Source organism: Solea senegalensis, linkage group LG11, assembly GCF_019176455.1.
Source record: "Solea senegalensis isolate Sse05_10M linkage group LG11, IFAPA_SoseM_1, whole genome shotgun sequence".
NCBI lineage: Eukaryota > Metazoa > Chordata > Actinopteri > Pleuronectiformes > Soleidae > Solea > Solea senegalensis.
In genome coordinates, this window is record NC_058031.1 from 3,614,908 (window position 1) to 3,637,379 (window position 22,472).

The window sequence follows — 22,472 nt, forward strand, 5'->3', positions numbered from 1 at the left end:
CTCAGTTCTGAGGCTATGACACACCGGGGGTTGTGTGGAAAACAGGTGCATCCAGAGCAGAATGTATCTGTTTTTAAGCAAAAACGTAGCCGTTCTCCCGGGGGCCCTCTCAGTTTAGAGCCCCCAGGCAACTGCCTGTTGCAGTGCACCTGGTGGCATTAGTTAAGGCATTGCCGTCAGTCACGTCAAACGCGCAAACAAACCTCTAGCCTCATCAGGCACATCGAGATAAATCGCCCACTTACTCCCGCTCTTCTAAAGCCCCTTTTAAAAAGGTCAAAAATTCTGAGCCTCGTGATAGCTGTTGCCAATTAGTCAATCCCTCCATGCACTGTGGTGGGACTGAAACTACCCAACTTACTCTTTTCATTCAAACGCAGCACTCCCACATATGGTTTAAAAATACATTTTGTAGCCATTGAAGTTCAGAGGCAGAAAACGCACACACACACACGCACACGCACAAATCACTCACAGCAGGAGCGTTTTCATCTCTGACTCTTGGGGGATGATTGGAATATGTAGATATGTTTTTGTACCACTTTCGTGAGCCACCCCCACGACACCCCCGGGTGTTCTCTGTATTGTTTGTAAGCTTACTACTGGTTTTTTTTCAAACACACATGCATGGACAGCAGCGGACACACCAACTCTCCCTCGGGCGGCTGTACTTACTCCCCCAGTGACAGGCAAAGCTGGTCACCACCCACCCAAAAGCTGACAGAAACACTGTTGATATTACCACCAGTTGTTGTGCATACAGGGTATGTGTCTTAGCATATTAATTATGTGTCACAGCAGGAGTGTGGGGAAGTGTGTGTGTGTGACTGTTGGTCTGTCGGTGCATGCATGCATGTCACGTTTGTCTGTGCATTTGCATAATGTTTTTTTTCGGAATTGTGTGAAAGTATTTATTTGTTTAGCTCTTTGTGTTTGTGTTTGTGTTTGGAGTCCTCGAACGTGTCAGAGATTTTACAGCCTCATTTCATTCAGTGAGAAGTGCGGGGGAGCTCTACTAATTCTTCTCCAAATGTTTAAACGGGGTTTTTTTTGCGAAGTGATGGCTGCACTGCAGCGCCATCCCAGCTGTTCCCCCCTCCTCCCCCTCCGCCTCCTCCTCCTCCTCATCCTCCTCTTCCACCATCGCCGCCGCTGCCGCCACAACACCGCGATGCCACTCAGCCCCACACTCACCCGCAAGTCTGTCTCAACAGCCTACCAACTCCCTGCCATCTCACCATCCGCCACACTGTCACCATGGCAACTGTGTCCACACACACATCCATTCGTTTGGAGAGGTTAGATGGGGATACACCATGGAGAGGCGGGTAAACTGTTGCTCATCAAGTGACTTGGTCCAAAAACAGAATAAGTGTTAGCGCGGAGCAAGCTGTTTGTGCATCTGAATGGAAAACTGAAAACGGGGTGGTGAAAGGAGGGAGGTCCATTGTCCCAAACACTGACAGGAGGGGGTGTGAATGTTTGTGATGAACAGTTTTTGTCAGCAGTTATTGGGTAAATAAGGGTGTTTGTGTTATGGCGTGAAAGCATTTTAAGTCCAGTTTCAGTTGGTTTATTCTCAGTTTGGCAGCAGCACTCTGCAGCGACAGTAAATGAACTAATTGAACTGTTTTTTTTTAATCATACACTTGAGATATAAGGCCTGTCAGGCAGCAGCAGGAACCCGGCAGTCATCCCTTATATGAGTCATACATGCATATCTGCACGTACATACGGGTTCATTTATTTTTACAATTATACTTTTATATGAATTAACAAATGAATAGCATCATTATTTAATAAAATGTGTGACTATTTTTATTATTAAGGTGGCACAGAATGAGAGTCTAATCACTTAAGTGGTAACACTGTACATTGCAGTATAAAATATGGTAATATTATGGTAATGACTTGTAATAGGGAAGACAAATTATGTTAATACAAATTTATTTCTATCATAATCACCAAGTAATGGCTTGGAAATAACAATGGAATATGTGCGAGGATGAAGTCACACAGCAATACTAACGTGATTAAGTATTATAATGGTGGTTCTCATTACCAAGGTTTTAACTGCATGTTATGTAGGTAATATTGGGAATAATATGATAGTACTGTAATATTATGTTCTTTAATACCACACTGCAACACTTGACAATGAATTTACGTTAGAAATACGAGGAAATGATCATAATAATACTTGTTATAAAATGATTACAGTACAGTAACCACATTACCGTGTTATTACTGTGCTGTAAAGTAAAGTGAGTCACTTGAGTCACTAAATCTGGTTCAGCTCTCTGCATTTTCCAAACAAAATAATCATCATGTTATATCCACAAAGTGACCTAGTGTTAGACTCTATAGCTTTTATTTAAATATAGAAACAGTGCATGTGTTTGGAGGAACGCTAATAGTTTACCCCAGTGAAGTCTTGAATTGTGGTAGTTAATGACCCGTATATAAATATGTGTAAAAAAACAAAAAAACAACTCCGAGAACACAAGGCCAGGGCCGCCAAGTTTCCCACAGTGTCAGTACACACTTCTAAATGTGGATTCATATGAGGATCGCCACCAAAATACAGTCATTTCATTCCTACATCACCAGAACATTTTATCCAAATCACTCCATTACTTTTCGAGTTGTGCTGTTGACAAACAGACAAACTGAGAGACGAGCAGAACCCAAAACACAACTTCCTTTGTAATTATTAAATTAGTTTTTTAATATGTTTGCCAATTAAAAAATGTCCGTGGGAAAAGAGTATTGAAATACTGTCTTTTTTTGTCTAAATTCTAATTATTTCTTTTCTTTTGAAGGAAAAAGCTTGGCAGCAAAAAAAAAAAAAAAAGGTTCCAAAAAGGTGTCTGAAAACAAAGAATTGTGCATGTGGAGGAGTTTGCTCAGAAACGTCTGGTAAGAAAACACTCCTACACTGTGCAGACATGCACGCAGAGCTGGAGCTGATCTACAGCGACTGTGATTGAAGCATTCAAGATCCAAGGGATTGCAGTAATAAAGAGGTTACACGTTTATTTTGACTAATCCTTCCTGAAGCCTTCTCATTTCCTTTTGTCGCGTATGAAAATGCAAAAATGCCTTTATTTTTCAACTTCATCTCAACTTGCTGTCACGTATGACAAGTCTTTTGTCTTTTTTTTTTGCACTTCTCCCTCTCATCCCGCCTTTTTCTCTGCACGCATTTCTCAGGAGAACTGTACCTCTACACTTTTAATTGCAAAAAAAAAAACCCACACAGAATGTTCACAACTAGTTTCAAGTATTTTACAACACAAATTGACATAGTACCAGAAGCGACTAACAACAGCATCATCACCTCGTGCTCTTAAAGAACCGTGGAGAGAGAATGTGGGAGTACAGACCGACAGTGATGGAGCTGGCAGATGTTGTGATGTGGCGTTAAGACTGACCTTAGTGCGGGTTGAGCTCACGTCCCGGTATTAGCTGTCATTCATATTCCAGTCCTCCCAGAGGGTCAACCCACTCCACAGCTTGTCACTGTGCTACACTGCTCCTCCACAACACCAGCGCCATGCAGTTACAACACCCGCAGATATCAGCCGCCTCCAGCAACACACTGCCTCTGATCTCTGTGTGTGCATGTAATAACACCAGCGAGCCCACCAAACTGAGGGAAAGAACCGAGAGCCCGCTATCTGTCTCTCTGTCAGTTGTGTATACGAGTGTGTGTGTGCGTGTGTGCTTGTGTGTGCAAAGGGCTGAGGAAATGAGTAATATCTAGCAGTGAGAAACATGTCTGCTAAGCAGAGCCACATAGGCAGACCAGTTGCTGCTGCCGCCCACTTGCTTTAATCACTGTGAGGGATACAAATATGCATACACACACACACACACACACACACACGCGTATACCTTATGTGCACACACACACACACACACAGTCTAGGATGCAGCATGCACGGATGATGTATGTGACACTTATACTCTCCGATGAGCTCATGTGAAGTAAGTTTCACCGGTTAAACTGATCACTTCATTAAGCAGTCGTCAAATCCTTGATCTGTGTTTGAGCAGAACACTTGAGACGCAAGATTAAGACATAAAAGAGAGGGAAAAGATGGAGGGGAGGCAGAGAGTTCATGAGAGGCAGGGAGGGACGAGGTGGGAGGCTCGTCCTACACACACTCTCAGACATAGGCTTGCACTGTTGCCTCTGACTCAAAACTAAAACTCACATCACATCACACATCACGCACACGCAGACGGTTCGACTTTGTGTCTCGCGCTCTCATCGGAGCACTTTTTGCGATTAACTCACTTGTTAAAGGAGCTTTTATGAACACATCTGTTTTGGCCTCATATGCAGTCCCATAATTATGCACACGTGAATGTGGACTCACTGTGACTTTGCACGCATGCACGGACTGAATGATGCGCTCCAGTGATCCAGTCAGTCCAATTAAAAGTATGCGAGCAAGTCAGAAGTCAGAAACCCGTCAGCACCAGGGAACTTAACACGACCAAGGTTGGAACTGCAATGTCGTGCAAAAAACCTGTTTATGAGCGTGAGACTTTGTCAAAAAACACTGGTGCGAGAGTGAGAAACAGGATTTAATGAAGATATCTAACTCTCATTGGTGGTCGATTGTATAAGCAATAAAAAAATGACTCTCTGTCTTGTCTCCACAGGCAATTCATCCCTCGCAGAAACACAAAGCAAAATGCAGACTCATACCCATCAACAGTAAATTAGAGTTTAACCTTGTCTAACTTCTCCACCTCAGTGCAATGAAAAGCTAACCAGACTTGGAGGTGTGCAGACACATCAGCTCGAAGGCCACGCTGAAACGCTCTCAAAAAGAGGTGACAATTGACAAGAAAGTCTCGTCTGACATTTTCTCTCTCTCTCTCTCTCTCTCTCTCTCTCTTTTTTTTCTCAGTGAATGCTGTTTGAAGATTGTGTGCACCGAGGTTGTGTGGGCACACAAGTGCTGTCTGCTCTGGTTTTTCCTTGTAATTGTGTGCATTAATAAAGACAGTTGGAGACACACACACACACACACACACACACACACATGCAGAGAATAATAACTTGAGGATTGTTTTTGAGTCACTGTGATACTTCAGCTTGGTAAACAAAAGTAACCGCAACATGTAATCGTGTGGCGTACAGAGAATTACATCGGTTCACAATAGAAATATACTTAATGATATTATATAAAACAACAAAAAAAACTCAATACGCCAAGAATTGAAACTTTGAAACCTTGTATTCCTTTCTCATGCATTTAACAGATAACAGATAAATAACTCATTTGTCCGAGTAGTTCTGCAAATATGTGAAACGATTACATTACACAAAGCAACCCTGACCTTATCAGTCACAGAGTCAGCACTCGCCATTTAAATGAAACTATCCGACACTCAATTATACAACATATCCTCCCACATAGATTTTAGATTTTATTAAACTAATACCACAACAGATTAAGTTCCGACTTCATCAGAAAAAGGTGCTTTTTTTTCTAATTGAAATGTATGAAAAAATATTATGCAGTGCGACAAATCAAATATTGAAAACAAGTCTGAAGTATTTTTAACTCAGACTCAACACCTCTGCTCTGTAATCACCATTTAGCTAAAGCAAAAATACAATCACACGTTGTAACACATAAAGGATAAATCAGTGTTTAATATCATTTTTCACATATCGCGTCACAGTCCAATCATAGTGAAAGAGAAGGGAAATGGAGCAAAGCGTGTTTACTACGATGTGGAGATATAGAAATGAGTGTTGTGCTCTGCTTATGTATAATACTTTGATATTTAGACCCACACACACACACATCAACACCAGCTAACACATCATGGAGTCATACTGAGCTGTCGATCAACCACACGGGCATTTAGAGCGTTCTCTCTGCAGCCTCGTCACTCTGACTGACTTTGTACTATTTAAACGATCCATAACACACACACACACACACACACAGAGGCGTCATGGCTGTACTAGGGAAGGTCAGACTATGTGTCATAATAGTAGTGATGGATGTGTTAAACGGCATCAGAGGTCAAAGACAGTCGTCCACAGGTGAGCGACTTTAGAGAGTGGAATAAACTCCTGCTCCTGAAACGGTTTCTCCTCAACTCTCACATTATTTGCTGTCTGAGTATTTGGTACAAGAAAAAACAGAGAGGCCATTTTGCTTATCTTTCTACTTCTTCTTTTTTTATTTTTTTTAACATTCCTCACACGTAGCCTTGTATCGGGTGTCTGATCACGTTTCAGGCCGAGTGCGGGATCTATGATGGACATCTGATGCAGCAGAAATTTGTTGCTGAATGTAACCGATCTGAAGAGGAGAGGAGAGGAGAGGAGAGGAGCACTGTGACAGGACTCAAAAAACCCCTCAAAAGATCCTTCACACATCAACCAAAGCAGTAACGTAACCGTAACAGAAATGGGAGGCGAGATGGCGCGGCCTTGTAGTGCCATGACTCAGGCAGAGCAGAGAGCAGCTACAGCCATGATGTCAGGGTGACATCCGTGTCATCGCGGAGCGTGTTCTTTCACCTCAAAGGCCCCGGTATACTTCCGCACACATGCCAGGTCACATTGCGTGGACCCTGGCATACTAGCATGGACCCTGGCATACCCGCGCGGACCCTGGCATACCCGCGCGGACCCTGGCATACCCGCGCAGACCCTGGCATACCCGCGCGGACCCTGGTATACTAGCGCGGAGCCTGGTATACTAGCGCTGACTCTGGTATACTAGTGCGGACCCTGGTATACTAGCGTAGACCCTGGTATACTAGCGTAGACCCTGGTATACTAGTGCGGAGCCTGGTATACTAGCGCTGACTCTGGTATACTAGTGCGGACCCTGGTATACTAGCGTAGACCCTGGTATACTCGTGCGGACCCTGGTATACTAGTGCGGAGCCTGGTATACTAGCGCTGACTCTGGTATACTAGTGGGACCCTGGTATACTAGCGGACCCTGGTATACCCCCTGACCCACCACCGCCCTGGCTGACCCTGGCATACTAGCGAGGTACCGCCCGGACCTGGTATACTACAGACCCTGGTATATTAGCGCTGACCCTGGCATACTAGCGCAGACCCTGGCATACTCGCACGGACCTTGGTATACTAGCACGTCAGTAGTATCTGACTTCACCATTGGGTGGCGGTACAAGTCTGGACGCAGCGAATAGGACGCATTCCTACCAAAGAAGTAAGTATACCAGGACCTTTCGCTAACAGCAGGTAACACGTGCATATTTTACTGTTGTTAGTGATTAGTAACATAACTGAGTTACGTCGTAAGTGAAGGTTCTCACTCATGGTCAGGTCACAGTCTTCTTCAGTAGTTGTCTGCAGTTCTGACAGAACCGAAGAAGCCTCTTGGATGAGCGGTGAAACACCTTCAACTCAACCTGTGTAAGTCATTTACAAAATCAACATCACTTTCCCAAAAATTTAAATAGTTCTTTTTACAACCAGCAGAGTTGCCCCCTAGTGGCTATTCAATATATTGTTATATAGTAACTTCCAGGTTGGCTTCAGGAAGGAAACTGGAAGACTACCTCCATTTTTTATATATGGTCTCCAGGTGGAGGAGGGGAAGTACTACGAGCCCTGTGGGTGTGGTGTGGTGTGGCTTACTCCATAAGGAGCCGGGCTAAGCTGATAAAAGGACAGGGTGATACGAGTGTTCGCTTCACGGGCAAAAGGCCAGGTCAGTCTTCAGCGTCCTGACCCATTCTTCAACAGGATGAGCCAGCAGCCCTGCCCGTAGCAGGGTCACCCACAATGAGGATGGGCTTATGGCTCAGGAGTTACTATTAACACCCTCACATACACACTGAATTCCACAGGCATGCACGCACATGGTGTACTGCTAGTGCACAAACCGTTTTTTTTTTATTAAATTAAATTAGATGTCATGTAAGATAGTGGTTGTGCAAACTCTTGACAGACAAAAAGACAAAAAACATCTTTTTAAATTACAAGTTATATTATCAGTAGGTGTGTAAATGTTCATGAATCTCATTTATGAACTACTAAAGAGATTTAATACGCAGGTGTGATGATGATGCAGACTAAAGGGTGGCAGCTGTAATGTATTGCTAGGTTAATCCCCATGAATCCTAAGTGGTACGGCCTAAGAAAGGCTTAGTATATTATAGTGTGAGGAAATCCCCCTGTGTGGTGGTACAGGCCATTAGCCCCTAGGGTATAAATAGGGCAGCTATGTCTCCTTAAGCTGGCTTTTACGCAATATCAGTTAAAAATATGACTTGACTAATTACCGTACATGCGGGTCAGCCAGTCAGCAGAAGCAAAAAAAATTCCTCCACCTCTTGACCGCAGTGCATGACGGCACTGTTCCTCGGTCTCATGCTCTCTGCTTGAGTTGTTGCACGCACACGGGCACGCATGCAGCCGCGCACCCACAGGTCAGCAGAGATCGACCTGAACAGCACTTCCACAAAACGTGTCGCGGCTGACATTTTCTGAGGCGGCTGTCGCGCTGTTGTCACTGACATTTAAGTGTTTTTACTAATTAGCGCTTTATCGCTCTGTGATCTCAGCAGCGATAGAATACGGCCTTTGTTTTTAACCACAACTATGGTTTCAATTCAAATATGCATCACAATGACTAATGACACAAACACTGAATGCGTCGCTGGTGGTTAGATGACAGCAGGTCACATACTTCTAATACACGGTCATGTTTTTTTACTATTATTATTGTTTTTTTGTTTGTTTTTTTCCATTATTATCTTTTTCATTTCCATTCTTGCTGTTGATTTCAGTTTCCCAGCGCCCGGGAGGCTTCACCGGCCTCCTTACACCCCCGTGAGTAGTACACTCTCACACTATGAGATCAGTGGCTTATGAGAGGACAGGAGCAGATAGTAAAGGAGAGGAGAAAGGAGTGAGAGAAACAAAGTGTGACAGGGTAGAAACAGCTTGACAGAGCGAGTACAAAAGTATGTGTGTGTGTGTGTGTGTGTGATGAAAGAGGAGAGGGATTACTCTCCGTTCCAAAGATTTGTTGTTTTTGGCACTGTCCCCCGGTGGCTGCCAATCAAACCAGAGTTTCTGTCGGTTCTCTGGTTTAGCAGCAAAATGTCAGCAATGTAAGCAAACATGGCAGTGGTATCTCCATGGAGAAAGAGCACAGCCAGGTCTGGCCGTGGTGGCTCAAGTGCCATTCATTTACAGAGAAACTGTCTAGACTGGCATCACAGATGCTGTCTGGATAACCTTTATTACTGGCAATATTCAAGGTAACATTGCTATACACTATAATCATTGCTATACAACTCCTCCTACATTCAATCTGCTGCCCAGTCTCACTCTCTCTCTCACACACACACACACACACACAGCCAGTTACTCAACACATCGGTATAGTTAGAGGGAGCTGCAAATTATATTGAAATTATATATTTTTGATCAAAGTAAAAGGAGGTAGTTGGTCCAGATGCTGCTTCTCACCCCAGACAACAGCTGGAATTCTATGAAATATGTTGTATAGATAATCAATGAATGAATGAGGGGATGGATGGATGGAAAGTAGGAGTTCCACTTGTGCATACAATTTGTCATCTATTTTCAACATAATTTGCATCACTGACATAATGTGCTATTGAAGAAGACCTGAAACTAATGAGTAAGATCATTAACCCCTCAAGGAAATGTTGACTGATGTTATAAATGAAGTGAGAATTAGATTCATTTCCCATTTTCACTGCTACTTCACATCCTACTACGCGGGCGTCACTTTTCAAACTGGAAGACTGTGCCTTTATCCAGTCTCAGGGGAGATCCTCCACTCACTGGCCACTTTATTAGATACACAGGACACTTAAAAATGTAGCCCATCCACTTTAAAGTCCGACATGTTGTGCGTTCATAAACGGTCTTCTTCATATCTTGGTTGTAACGAGTGGTTATTTGAGTAAATTGAGTCATTGGCCTCTGACCTCTGGCATCAATAAGGCGTTTTCTCTTCAAGAACTGCTGTTCCCTGGATATTTTCTCTTTTTTTGGACCATCCTTTGAAAACTGAGATGAACACATCCGGTCTACATGGCCTGATGTATCAAACGTACCTAATAAAGTGGCCAAAAAGCTGTGTTTTGCGGTGTGATTACGATACGAGGCTGTGGTGATTTGCACTGAGGCCTCGCAGCAAGACGGTCCCTGATTTAAATCTCCCTTCAGCCGAGTTCTCTCTGTGTGGAGCTGTGCACGTTCCCCCGATGTGTGCGTGGGTTTTTCTCCTCGTATGCTCGTACTCTCCCCTCCCACCGTCATCAGACGTGCAGATTGGAAAATCTAAATTGACCAAAAGGTGTGAATGTAGGTGTGAATGTTTCTGCGTCTCTGTATGCTGGCCCTGCGATGGTTCTGCTTGACCAGGGTGAACTCCTGCTTTGGCCAACTGTCAGCTTGGATTAGCTCCAGCTCATTGCCACGCGACTAGAAGAATAGATAATGTACGGATGCAGAATGAAAAAAAGAAATAAAAGGAAATGGCGAGCGTTTCAATGCTACAAGGTCATACACGTCCAACTTCAGCAGCACACTATAGAGACACTATAGGCTACAGGATGTCTCAGATGTTACACTTTTTATACAGTGATATTGATACTGTGCGATATATATATTGTTTGTCCACGGTGGGTACAAGGCAGCAGATTTACTTGCATGTGCTCAAGCAGCCAGAAAGACGAGCCCGGCTGAGGGAAAAAGAAAGTAAATAAATAAATAAATAAAACTGTGGGTGTAGGTAGTGGGTGGCAAGGTTGAAAGGTTGTTCACCCCTATTGTAAATAAAGTGTGGAGGAGGAGGAGGAGGAGGAGGAAGAGAGCATACTGCTTGATTATACATAAATGTTAGCGAGTCAAGGCTAAAGAAAACCGATCCGCGTTGAACACAAAGAGAAGAAAAGACTCTGGACAGATTGTATGTATTGTGTGTCTCCATTCGAAAACATCCGCAACACAACACACGCGCTGTATTTTCACCAAAAAAATAATATTGTACACTTTCCTCTCACGGGACATCCCAGATGACAAGTGTGTCTGTCACTTTAAAGTGCTCCGACATGGTGTCAACTGTATTCAAACACCTGCCTCTGTTAAGGATTATTTATCAGTCCTTTGGCTGAGCTCCCAAGTGCTTTCATACTGTATACGTCTCCAAGTGTCGGAGTGCTGATCTGGGAACAGTCGTCAAGCAGGATAACTCCATGTGCAGTGCAATTTAGTCTGTGATTGCATTCTGGATGATGCACAACAGAGCAGGTGGATTGTGTTAAAATTGGTGTTATGTTATTGAATAATAATATAACATACATATATATATTTATACATAAATAATATTTATTATATGTATGTATATATACATACATATAATAAAGTAAAACACTTGAAAATTGCATTTTAACCCCAAAAAAGAAAAGTCTTCCATGACTCACATATGTGGGTCTGTGGGGAATGACAGTAAATCCAGAAGGAACTTTTCCAGAGGCGATTTTTCCAACAACTCCACAAAGAGGTGGACCTCTCTGCTCAAAAGTTTGGGTTCATTTGTCAGTAAATAAATTGCCCTCTCACTAAATGCATTCATGAGGCGACGTATGGAGGAGGAAGAGCTGCTGCTAATGGTGACAGCAGACGTATAAAGTTAATTAAAATCCGCGCGCTATCAGCTTCAATTCATCTCTTGACACATGGCAGATGTGCATATTTTGCTTGACTTGTCAGCTCACAAGGAAAATTAAAAGGTTGCACCTTTCTGACTGCTTGTTTATGCAAATAGCCAAGCAGCCAATCACGTGGCAGCTACCTCATGTAGACACGTGGTCAAGACGGCCCAACACTGAGCATCAGCATGAGGAAGAAAGGAGATGAACTGGAGGTGAATGACTCTGGTTCAGAATGAATCGGAAAATCACAACAGAAAATAACTTAGCTTTTTTTACCAACCAAGGTACACAGGAGATCTCTGAATGCACAAAACCTCACGCCTTGAAGCAAAAGGCAGACGAGCACACATGCCACTTTATGGCCAGTGAGAGCATATTTCTGTGTTAAAGTGTTAAAAAATACACAGTGGTAAGTGACAGTGAAAATGATGATCTCTTACTCTCTCTCTCTCTCTTACACACACACACACACACACTCTCACGCACACACATCCTGCAATGAGCTGGTGAGTGTTTCCTCGTTCTCTGAGACTCTCAAGAGGAACTATAAATGAGTTGGTGTGGTGCACCCTCCAGCACCTCCTTATCTGTATCAAACACAAAATACATTTCGGTGGGGTGGGGTGGGGAAGACGAGGAATAAACGCATCGTATACAGTGCAACCCCTTGACACAGAAGCATGGATTCCTAAACGATCGCGCACAAGAGTGTCGTCGCTGCATGAACGTACACTTCACTAAGTTTGTCTCTTTCACTTTCAGTCGCCCCTCCCCACCCACACTCTGTCTTTCCCTCTCACTTATCTGTCTGTTTGTGAGCACACACTCAGCGTGGGTGAGAGTGCTAGAGTAGAGTATATGACTGTCAACACAAGGTGCTGGGCGTGTGTGTGTGTGTGTGTGCGTGCGTGGTGCTGAAAGTGGTGAGGCACATCAGGGTGTGATGAAGAGCTGTGATAATGACAGGCCATACATTATATAACATTCAGATTGCATAAGGATTAAGGATAATTTTAGGTCCAGATATCGAGGATGTATAAGTGTTTTCCTCTTGTGGGCACGCTGCCTCTAAGTGTGTGTGTGTAAAAATGTTCTAAAGTGTGCTGATTACTTGAGCAGCGTGTGGGTGTCAGTAAACTAAAGTGTATTATGTGTTTGTAAGAAGGGGGCACGAATGTTTTCGGATTTCTTTCATAGCTATCTGCATATCAAAACAAGTACGTGGGAATGTTGGCACGTTTGTGCACAGTGTGCATAAGGGTGTCTTTATTTTGTGAGCTCCCACTCATTATCACTTTTAGACTTCACAGAGATCCACTCGGAGAAAACGAGGGAGCCAAGTCTCCTCACTGAGTGAAAACCTGGTAACTTCCAGTTTTTTGGTGATTTTGCTCACAACGGAAGAGCACGTGCTCCTTCGTGGAATTAAGAATTCTCTCTCGCGCTGCTACTCAGCTACAGGGCTAACGGTCCAATAGGATGCGTTGTGTGGAGTCACAGAAGTGATGCAGAGCAGATCGAGTCCTCCGCTGTGCACTACGCTCCTTGCATGAGTGTGCCCCTGTAAAAATAGACCTCTTAAAGGGCCAGCAACCACTCAACCTTCTCCCACCAGAGGCCTGTTCTGCTCTTGAGGGTGACAGTACTCTAAGCAGCACGGGATGAGAGAACACACTGTATTTCTCATTCAGCCCACAGAGACAAGGCAAGGTGTTATTCCCCTCCCCACCCCCACCCATCATCATTCACAAGGGCACATCTCTGGTACAGAGTGAGAAAGGAAAGTAAAATAGAAGCTCTAATCTTGTTTGAAACACAAAAGTACTGGCAACAAAGGAGATCAAGGTTTTGAAGCCACCTCACAACAACTTTAGCTCCACGACAACATGAAAAAACTGATTTTGAGTTATATATATATATATATATATATATATATATATATATATATATGTATATAAATCAAAGTTGTTGCACTAACACGCTCGTATAATGTGGTTGGGAACAGAACCAAACTGGTCCAGAGACATATGTACATAGATGCCACATTTGACTGCAGGAAAATTAGTCACCGCATGTTAGGATTGGCATTGAGAGAGAGAAGGATCCGTTGCTGCTGAATTAGGAGCCTCCTGCACAATTTCCATATGAATTAAACATAAATCCTTAGATATAAAATGGATTGATCCATTAAATGTCAACATTAGTGTGTTTTATTGTGAAAAACCACAGTTTCCATGTCTGCTTGTGTAGTTTTACAGGGCAGACTTGCCCATACCAAGACGAGGGATGTGCTGACGTATCACTGAAATGGGTAAACGCCGTCAATTCCCTAAATTTGTCTGCATTCTGCTCATGTTCCACAGTTCCCGCCCCTAAGTTATGAACCTAGAAGTAATAGAAGCGGTACGCAGCAGAGGACGTTTCGCAATCACGCAACAGTCAAAACAAAACAGCAGCACATTGGCAGGAAGCCGTGCTGTTCGCTTGTTCTCCATGGTGTTTCCCCCGCCCTTTCGCCCCTATGTCAGCTGGGATTGGCACCACGTGTTTTCAGAAAAGATGTCAGGACACTGCAGACGTGGAAAAATGTCCGCTCCAGGTTTTTCCACACTCGTAAAAAAGCACCGTGGGAGCATGATACGGGTCAGTGATACGTTGCTTGATCTCCCTGGATTTAAAGGGTGCAGTTAAACTCTGATCGCACCAGACCAGACCTGGTTTGGTTCATTTTTGTAGAAGCCTTTCCTGCCTCTGTGGTGCATTTATGGACGGACAATTAGAAAGGATTGATGCTTTGTCAGCTGAGAGAATTAAATATTTCAAAGGGAATACATGCTAGCTAAAGTTGGCAATAGCTTAACTGGAAATCGCTGAAGCTTACGGGGGTATATCGCCACCTAGTGTAGTGGAGTGGGACACACTTCATTTAATAAATCAATTTCTCATATAATGTATAATTTATAATAGGACAAGGCACAGTAATCCAATCAACTGTACATGGAAAAATTAGGCACTGAGGGGAGGGGTTCCATGATTCAACAAGCAAGTAACAAATCCAACACTTTCAGCACAAGAAGCACACTTTGTGATCACGTACTCAAAACATGCTTTCCTATAGGTTGAGTCATTTGTCAGTGACTAAAGACCTTCCTGTTCGCCCCGGGCAGATTGGCATCATAATTGAAACGGGCTAAGTAAATTAAGTCGGCAAGCGGGGGGATAAATGTTGTGCGTCTCCTATAGCTGAGATCTGTTTGTAAGTATTCCTGCGTGCAGCATATGGCTACATCGCTGCAGCAGAAGGACACGCCTGATGTAACAGAAATAGACGTACAGTAATCATAATTGCGTACGCTGGCATAGTGTTTCGACAGAACGGTGGGAAACGGACAAACAGAACCGCAGACGCAGCTCTAAACGGGTGGAGAAACACACACACACACACACACACGTAAAATCAGAGACTGTGGAGCGTCAAAAAGTTCAAATTTAACAAAAAGGAAGCTGACATGAGAGGTTGTTTCAGTAAATGGCTTGTCATTAATAACTGACTGAATATAGCACCAGTGGATTCGAATGCATCTGCATCCCGTATTAGAATAAGCTCTACCCCAGAGTTGCCCCAAACATCTGCACCTCCTATTTTCTCTCTTCCGCTCCTCCTCCCTAATTCCATCTCCTTCCAAATTGTACCCGACTCATCTAACATATCCATTCATCCCAGTTTAAGCGGGCTCCTCCAGGGCCTCAGCCTATGTCTGGACCAGGGCTATTTAAGCCCACTGCTCTAATTCTGAAAGTCCTGATCTGCTGTCAGGCTGAGTAATGGACCTACACCTCTCTGTCTCCACCCCTCTCTTTTTCTGTCCGTCTCACGCGTTCTTTCTCTCCGGATCAGTCACACTTTCCCTCTCGTTCACACTCGCTCTGTCATTCTCCTCAACACTCAGAAAATCACCCACACACACAGGTGCTGACTTAGATGAGTATACATCTGACAATCACACACACACACAGGTTTAAGCAGCCATCTGCTCTATCTATCTATCTATCTATCTATCTATCTATCTATCTATCTATCTATCTATCTATCTATCTATCTATCCATCTATCCATCCATCCATCCATCCATCCATCCATCCATCATGTCGTGGGTCAGGACCCACAAATGGGGGATATTTTTGGGACACACACACACCAAATATATTTGAAGAATACTTCCCGGCCATTTACTTAAATGTTATTCATTAAATAACGTGCATTAAACGAAGCTGTGACTCAATTAACAAACGTGTATTTTTTGAAAGCAATGGCTGATTAACCTATTCAGAAATAATAGTAGGTGTTACAAAAATGGCAGTATAACTAATTTTGCTCTATTTATGAAGCGCTCCGTTCTATTCACTGGTCCTAAAAATAAGTCTCTTAAGGTTTATACCAAAAAAGGTCCTGAAGATGTAGGAAAAGAGTACACACACACACACACACACACACACACACACACACACACACACACAGAGTACCTACAGCAACTCCTGAACTGGTTTTCCCCAGAGCTCAATTCACACAGCACAGTCTGTTTATCCCTTCATTCAAAGTTGCCAACACACCTGCACTCCCTCTCCCTCTCCCTCTCTAAACACACACACACACACACACACACACACACACACAGTGGTCACATACCTTGCTAGTGCCTTTGCGTGGCAGGTTCACTCATTGGATCAGGCAGCAGCAGCAGCAGCAGCAGCAGGAGGAGGCTCATATATATATATGAATATCCAGTTTGGAGAGTGTGGAGTCTCTTCCTCCTCTCTACTGCTCAGCCTTCCCTCCCATCATCATCCTCCCTCTTCTTCTTCTCACTCTCTAAATGCTTCTTTGCTCTCGTTACGTCCCTGAGAGTGTGCTCTCTTTCTCTCTACCCGGCTTGCTTGATCTTTCCAACCCCCCTTCCTTCCTTCCTTCCTCCCTCCCTCCCTCCCTCTCTCTCTCCCCCTCCCTCCCTCCCTCACTCTACAGTAGCTGACACACACCTTCTATCTCAGCCTCACAACTTCAACCTACAGCCATGCCTTGCAGTAAGTCTCTCTGACACACACAGTGACACTTGATAACTTTTTTTTCCTTCCCTGCCTAATATGCCCTCTCTCTCTCTCTCTCTTTCTCTCTCTCCCTCTCCCTCTCCCTCTCTCTCACTGGGAGCGTATAATTAGACAGAGCTCAGTGGTAATACAGTCAGGCTCATTGTGGGAGCCTTTGCATTGCTGCTCATGTTTGGCTGACGGCCCAGTGCCTTCACTCATTAACCTCTCTTGAGCTGCAAACTAGACCAGCCCCACGGCTCAGGCTATTTGCTGCGCCACCTCAGCCTCTTAGACCCATCAGCCAATCCGGCGGCCCACAAGGGATGATGGGAAAGGTGTGCTCACTGCACTGCACTGTACTGTAGGTGAGAGCGCCGGACATTACGACCAACACGAGGTTATGACATAGTGTAATATTCACAGGAAGTGTGATGCCAGCTGGTCCAATCTGAAATACCTCGGATTTCATCACAGCATCACAAGTCACTTCTCGTTTTGGTTTAATCATCGGTTCATGACCTGCACGCAGTGAAGTGGCATCATGTGCTTTTTTTTTTTTTTGCTTTTTTCTTCCCTTCAAGGTTAAAAAGACACACATTGATCTTATTGTGAAACCACTGGGAGGTATGGGAATGTCCTGCGTCTGTGAGCCTCGCTTCCCGTCATACGTGACCATGTATAAACCCTCCAGGGTGTGTGTGTGTGTGTGTGTGTGTGTGTGTGTCTTATCTCGGTGAAACAGCAAGTGCACATGGGGAAAAAGCCTTGAGAGAGCGAAGTTGCAGCGAAATCACTTTCATTAAGTTTTGAACCATTATATTTGATTAAACCTAAGTGGTTGAACAGTGTCTGCATTAGCCTGTGCCTCTTTGTAATTAAAATAAATGAGCGCTTTCATCTTATGCTTTACAAAATGAGAAAATGTCTCTAATCACCAAAGATTGGTGAGAAAAAAATGGATCGCTGTTTGTGAACGCAAAGTTTACAAGTCAAACTGAACTGAACATATATATATATATATATATATAAACCACTATTGCACTATGGGTATGTATTTTACACAGGAGAAGAAACTTATTATGAAGTCCAGGTTATTGCTGTTTTGTTTTGTGTGGTTTTATTGTCCAGAAAGCAAACAAACAATAGAACGAAAGGATTTTTGTCTGCATCTCTCGCTCTGGTTAAAACAACACAGGTGCATTCGGGTCCCTGACCACTCGTCTTTCATAAGTAACTGTGAAATACTAAAAAACACAAATAATCGCAACTTAACGAAGCAAAACCATAGCTAAAATCAAATAGAAATAAATACTCTATCAAGAAGCTGATCATAAAAACAAATATCAATACCAATTCCTAATAAACCAACAACTAAATACCAAAACGTCTAATAGATCCTAACTGGAACACGAAGAATTATGACTATTGTTTATAATGAACTAACGATACAATGTTTTTTTTATTATTCCCCGCACTCTTTTCTTGACCTTTACACAATGTGCAAATAAACAGACTTTAATCTGCATGTTTTCAGGTTTATTGTCTCATTTGTCTTTAATGCAAACAGTGAAAGCTGAATAAATGAATATGTGTGTGAACCAGCTGACCTCACCATCATGTCATACATGCAGAATGATTTCCTTTTTCCTTTTTTTTTTTTTAAAGATGAAAATAATAAACTACAGTCAGAATCACAGTTTTCTAATGTTCAGTGAAGTCATGCGACAGGTTTATACATACAACTTATTCTATTAAAGCGGGCTTTGACCACAACAGTGACTCCATTGCGTGCGGTTACATTTATAGCTAAGGATTTTTAAATCTCATAATTGCTCTGTCTGCGGTTCACTATTCTGTGCTTTCACCGGCAACTCTACCGCTGAAGACGAAGAGAGGCCCTTTCAACCAAACAGATTAAAGCTAGTACATCGCCGCATCATAACCTTCATAGATCATATTCTCTTTAAATCAGCACAGTGATAGTCGGAGCTATTGTAAGCCATTAGGTCAGCCTTTAAATGTTGAGTCATATCAGACATAAGCTTTGAATATCCTCAGATACTTCAGAGCCTGTTTATGGGCATAAAAGGTCTAGACTGTGGTGTGTTTGAAGAAATACATTTTAAATCATTTATATAATCTTCTATTTGCCTCAATTAATGCGCAACACAGGTTATCACGGATTTCATGTCAAGGAAGTCTTATCTGTTGAGAGTTTCTGTTTGACTGGAGTAGGAGGGAGATAGTGATCAAACACCCAGAGAGGACGGGAGGGTGTGACTACAGCATGTATCAAGAGATCACATGGTGTGTGTGTGTGTGTCAGTGTGCAGTCAGAGTTGCATGTATCTTTTTTCCTCTTGTGATCATTAGGCACTGTGGAGGCCAAAGTGTCTTGGTATCGTTTCCTCTCTCCTTCTGTCTCTCCCATTCTCACTTCTGCATTCACACTACAACGTCCTATAAACACACATGTAAATAGAAGTGGGAAAACATCTCATTTGTCGCTTAGAAAATAGACTCAAGGAAAAAAAAGAACTACGTTTCTTTTGGTCAATTGGGTCGTATTTGTGATGCAGTCAAAACTCCAACTTTGCACATCTGGGGTATTCAGTGCCAGCATTGGAACAAAAACAGCGTCATTGGTGATGAGTTTGCGTAAAATGCTTTATCCTTCACATGAGGGTCACGGGGGGTTGTTGGAGCCAATCCCAGCTGACGTAGCGCAGAAGGCGGCGTGTACTCCCTAAACAGATCACCAGTCCGTCGCAGAGCCAACATACAGAACAAGCATTCACTCTCACACTCACACCTACGGTCAACTTCGCGTCCAGTGACCCTGATTCCTACTCGTGCACCACATACCGATGTGGTGCACATTAGGGTTAGGTTCGAGAGCTACTATGACATCATCTTTTTTCCCAGAGTTGCATATTACAGTCCTATACGCAAAAACGCAAAGGTGGCATATTGAGATTTCATTCCACCCTGGGACCCGTTTTCCAAAAATAGTGTTTTAGGGCTTCCAAAGCGCCGGCTCCATGTGGTACGCAGCCGTCAGTCATCTGAGGTCACGTGTGCCACTTGCTGCATTTAAAGGGGGAGTGCAATTAGTAAAAAAGCACCAGCTGTGTCAGTCAATCAGCTCACCTGAGACTGCTTTCATGAGCTGACTGCCAACCACGTCCACCTTTATATCAGTTGGTATAATGTTCATGCACTATGCGAACACACCAGATAAACTGTACATCTGACTCTTTAACACCTAAGCCTCAATATGTCCATCTGGACATATCGTTTTTTTGGCTTATTTTAACCATAAAAGGGCTAGAAAAGTAACTGTGAGTAGTGCCATTTTTGCAAAAATAACTTTAAATATCTGGCAGTTATTTACAATTTACTGCATGTTAAAATAGTTTATTAACACAAACACAAACTCCAGATTTAGTTAGATTTGAAATAAAAGTATAAAACACATTCGTTTTTGTCTCAAAACAGGCCAAAAAATGGAAACTATATACAGGTGTTTTTCCAACGCTCTCCGCTCAGGTGACAAAGATGCTAATTTGACAGCTTCCTGCAATAGTGCGAGTGAAATTACCGTAATAACCACATGTTGGTGTTGACGTGCAACTTCTCAGCTTTCAGAAACCGCTTTACGATAGCACAAAAGTTAGCCAAAAGATGGCACTGCTGACAGTAGCTTTAAAAAAATCTAATAAATAATGGCATAAGGGCTAATTATTGGAAATGCATCACAATAATGACTGATACTGAGTGATGTCATCGACCACGTCGCACAGCCCGACGATGTGGGCTGCGGAAAAGTGACCATTTGATTTGGATTCTCACGGGATTTGTGAACATATGAACCCACTAAATAAATTTTTTTTAAAAAAAGGCAATTAACACCATCCCCATCGCCAGTGGTGTTGTGTTGTGGTGTGTGTTTTTTCATCCCTGCATCACCTGATTTGTGAAGTCGAGAATGTGCCAGCGACATAACGAGCGGAAGGATGAGGAAAATAACGGTAGGTATTTTTGCCATAGACTGAAAACATTTGGGTTTGAAAAATGGGTGGGTTCAAACCAAAGGTCCAGATCCAGACGTAAATACCTGGAAGTAAAAGCTGTAATGTTCATCTTTTGATGTCAAACCCACATGCAAAAATAAAGGAATTGGCCTCACTGTTCCAATACTATAGGAGTGCACTGTCTATGGCTATGGCTATGACCTGCAAACGACACAGGTATTTGCATCACTGCAAAAATAAAGAAGAGAAAAATACCTACGGGCACTGACTGCACCACCATTTGACCCCGGAGTGAATGTCAACTGATCACGTTCCCTCTGGTCAAAAAAAAAAAACCTGATGTCAAACTGTGAAACTGTGACATCACAGTGTCACAGAGAGACGGTGCGTAACATCGCCGTTTCAGAGAAAACATTACTCAGAGCTTAAAGCGTAAAATGGAAGCCACGGATGGGAAATCTGTGATTTCTTATGGCTAAAAAAAAAAAAAAGTCATAAAAACTGACAAAAAGAGTCAGCCACAATGCAGCAGCACACAAACGTGACTGCTGCCAACACACACACTCACTCAGTATGCGTGTGTGTGTGTGTGTGTGTGTGTATAAGTGACTCACCCCGTGTCAGTTACTCCTCGACTAAAGTGTCCTTTCCTTTTTTTACTTCACACCTCCCCAGTTTGCTATTTTTGGGCCATGTTAGCAGAACTAGTAGTATCCATGAGATCTATCTCTCTCACACACACACAGATGGACACGCAAAACACACTATAAAAATTCAAAAGCCTTTGGGGGTGTTTTGGAAGAGCACGCGCACGCGAGAGAGAGAGGAGACAAGCATGTTTTATGGTGTGCTGGCACAATAGCTGATTCAACAGAGCAGACAGAAATATCCAGGGTTACTCGCAAAGTGAAAAATATCGTATTGCATAAGATGGTGAAAGGACCTGATCACGTAAATGCAACAGTACCTCGCTCTCTCTCTCTCTCTCTCACACACACAAACACACACACACACACACACAGTGATGTCCTAATAGTGTCCTGCAAGCAGGCGGGCAGGCAGAGGAGGGCCAGGGTAAAGAAACTGGAGCTGAGGCAGAGTGCTGACTCAGGGAACAAATCAGTGGGAGAGAGGGAGAGAGAGAGAGAGGGAGAGAGAGGGGAGAGACGTGAGGCTTCACAGAGGCCCCGTGACTTGCGTGTGGTGCAAAACCAAAACGTCTTGACCACCACTCGCTCGGAGCACTTTATCTTGTTTTACTCGTCAACGCTGAGGTTGAGCTGCTCTCTGTTGTGAAAACAGAACCAAAAGTTGTACACATGCAGGAATTCCATTGAGAAAAAGGAGAAGTAAAACAGATAAATCGGTTTTGTAATGGTGTTTTCTCAGTACGCTGTGACATGTATATATATATATGTGACACATACATATATATATTTATATATATGTATATATATATATATATATATATATATGCCAAATGTTTTAAATCACATCAGTTATTGAGTTCCAAAATGGTCGCCTGAATTTAAAAGAAAATAAAGACCCAACCTTGTTAAAAAAGTATGTAAGTGTACATTTTTAGACCACTTCTTTTACTTGTCTCTAAGTAAAATGTTATCAAAAATAGTGG

General features: G+C 43.1%; 2 protein-coding genes across 4 annotated transcripts in view; one reads left to right on the forward strand and one right to left on the reverse strand.

Moving 5' to 3' along the window:
* Positions 1 to 5,065, forward strand: part of bmp7b (bone morphogenetic protein 7b) — a 49,689-nt gene extending 44,624 nt beyond the window's left edge. Inside the window, exon 8 of the mRNA XM_044039022.1 lies at positions 5,041 to 5,065. The gene's annotated coding sequence lies outside the window, so the exon portion shown is untranslated. The remainder of the gene's footprint in view (positions 1 to 5,040) is intronic.
* Positions 1 to 22,472, reverse strand: part of zmp:0000000926 (ataxin-1) — a 50,944-nt gene that overhangs the window by 4,823 nt on the left and 23,649 nt on the right. The window contains exon 1 of one of the 3 annotated variants that reach the window (XM_044039006.1): positions 16,405 to 16,657. The exons of 1 other annotated variant lie outside the window; for it this stretch is intronic. The gene's annotated coding sequence lies outside the window, so the exon portion shown is untranslated. Of the gene's footprint in view, positions 1 to 3,434; positions 3,810 to 16,404; positions 16,658 to 22,472 lie in introns of those variants that run through there. One more of the 3 variants, XM_044039007.1, reaches the window with a different exon arrangement.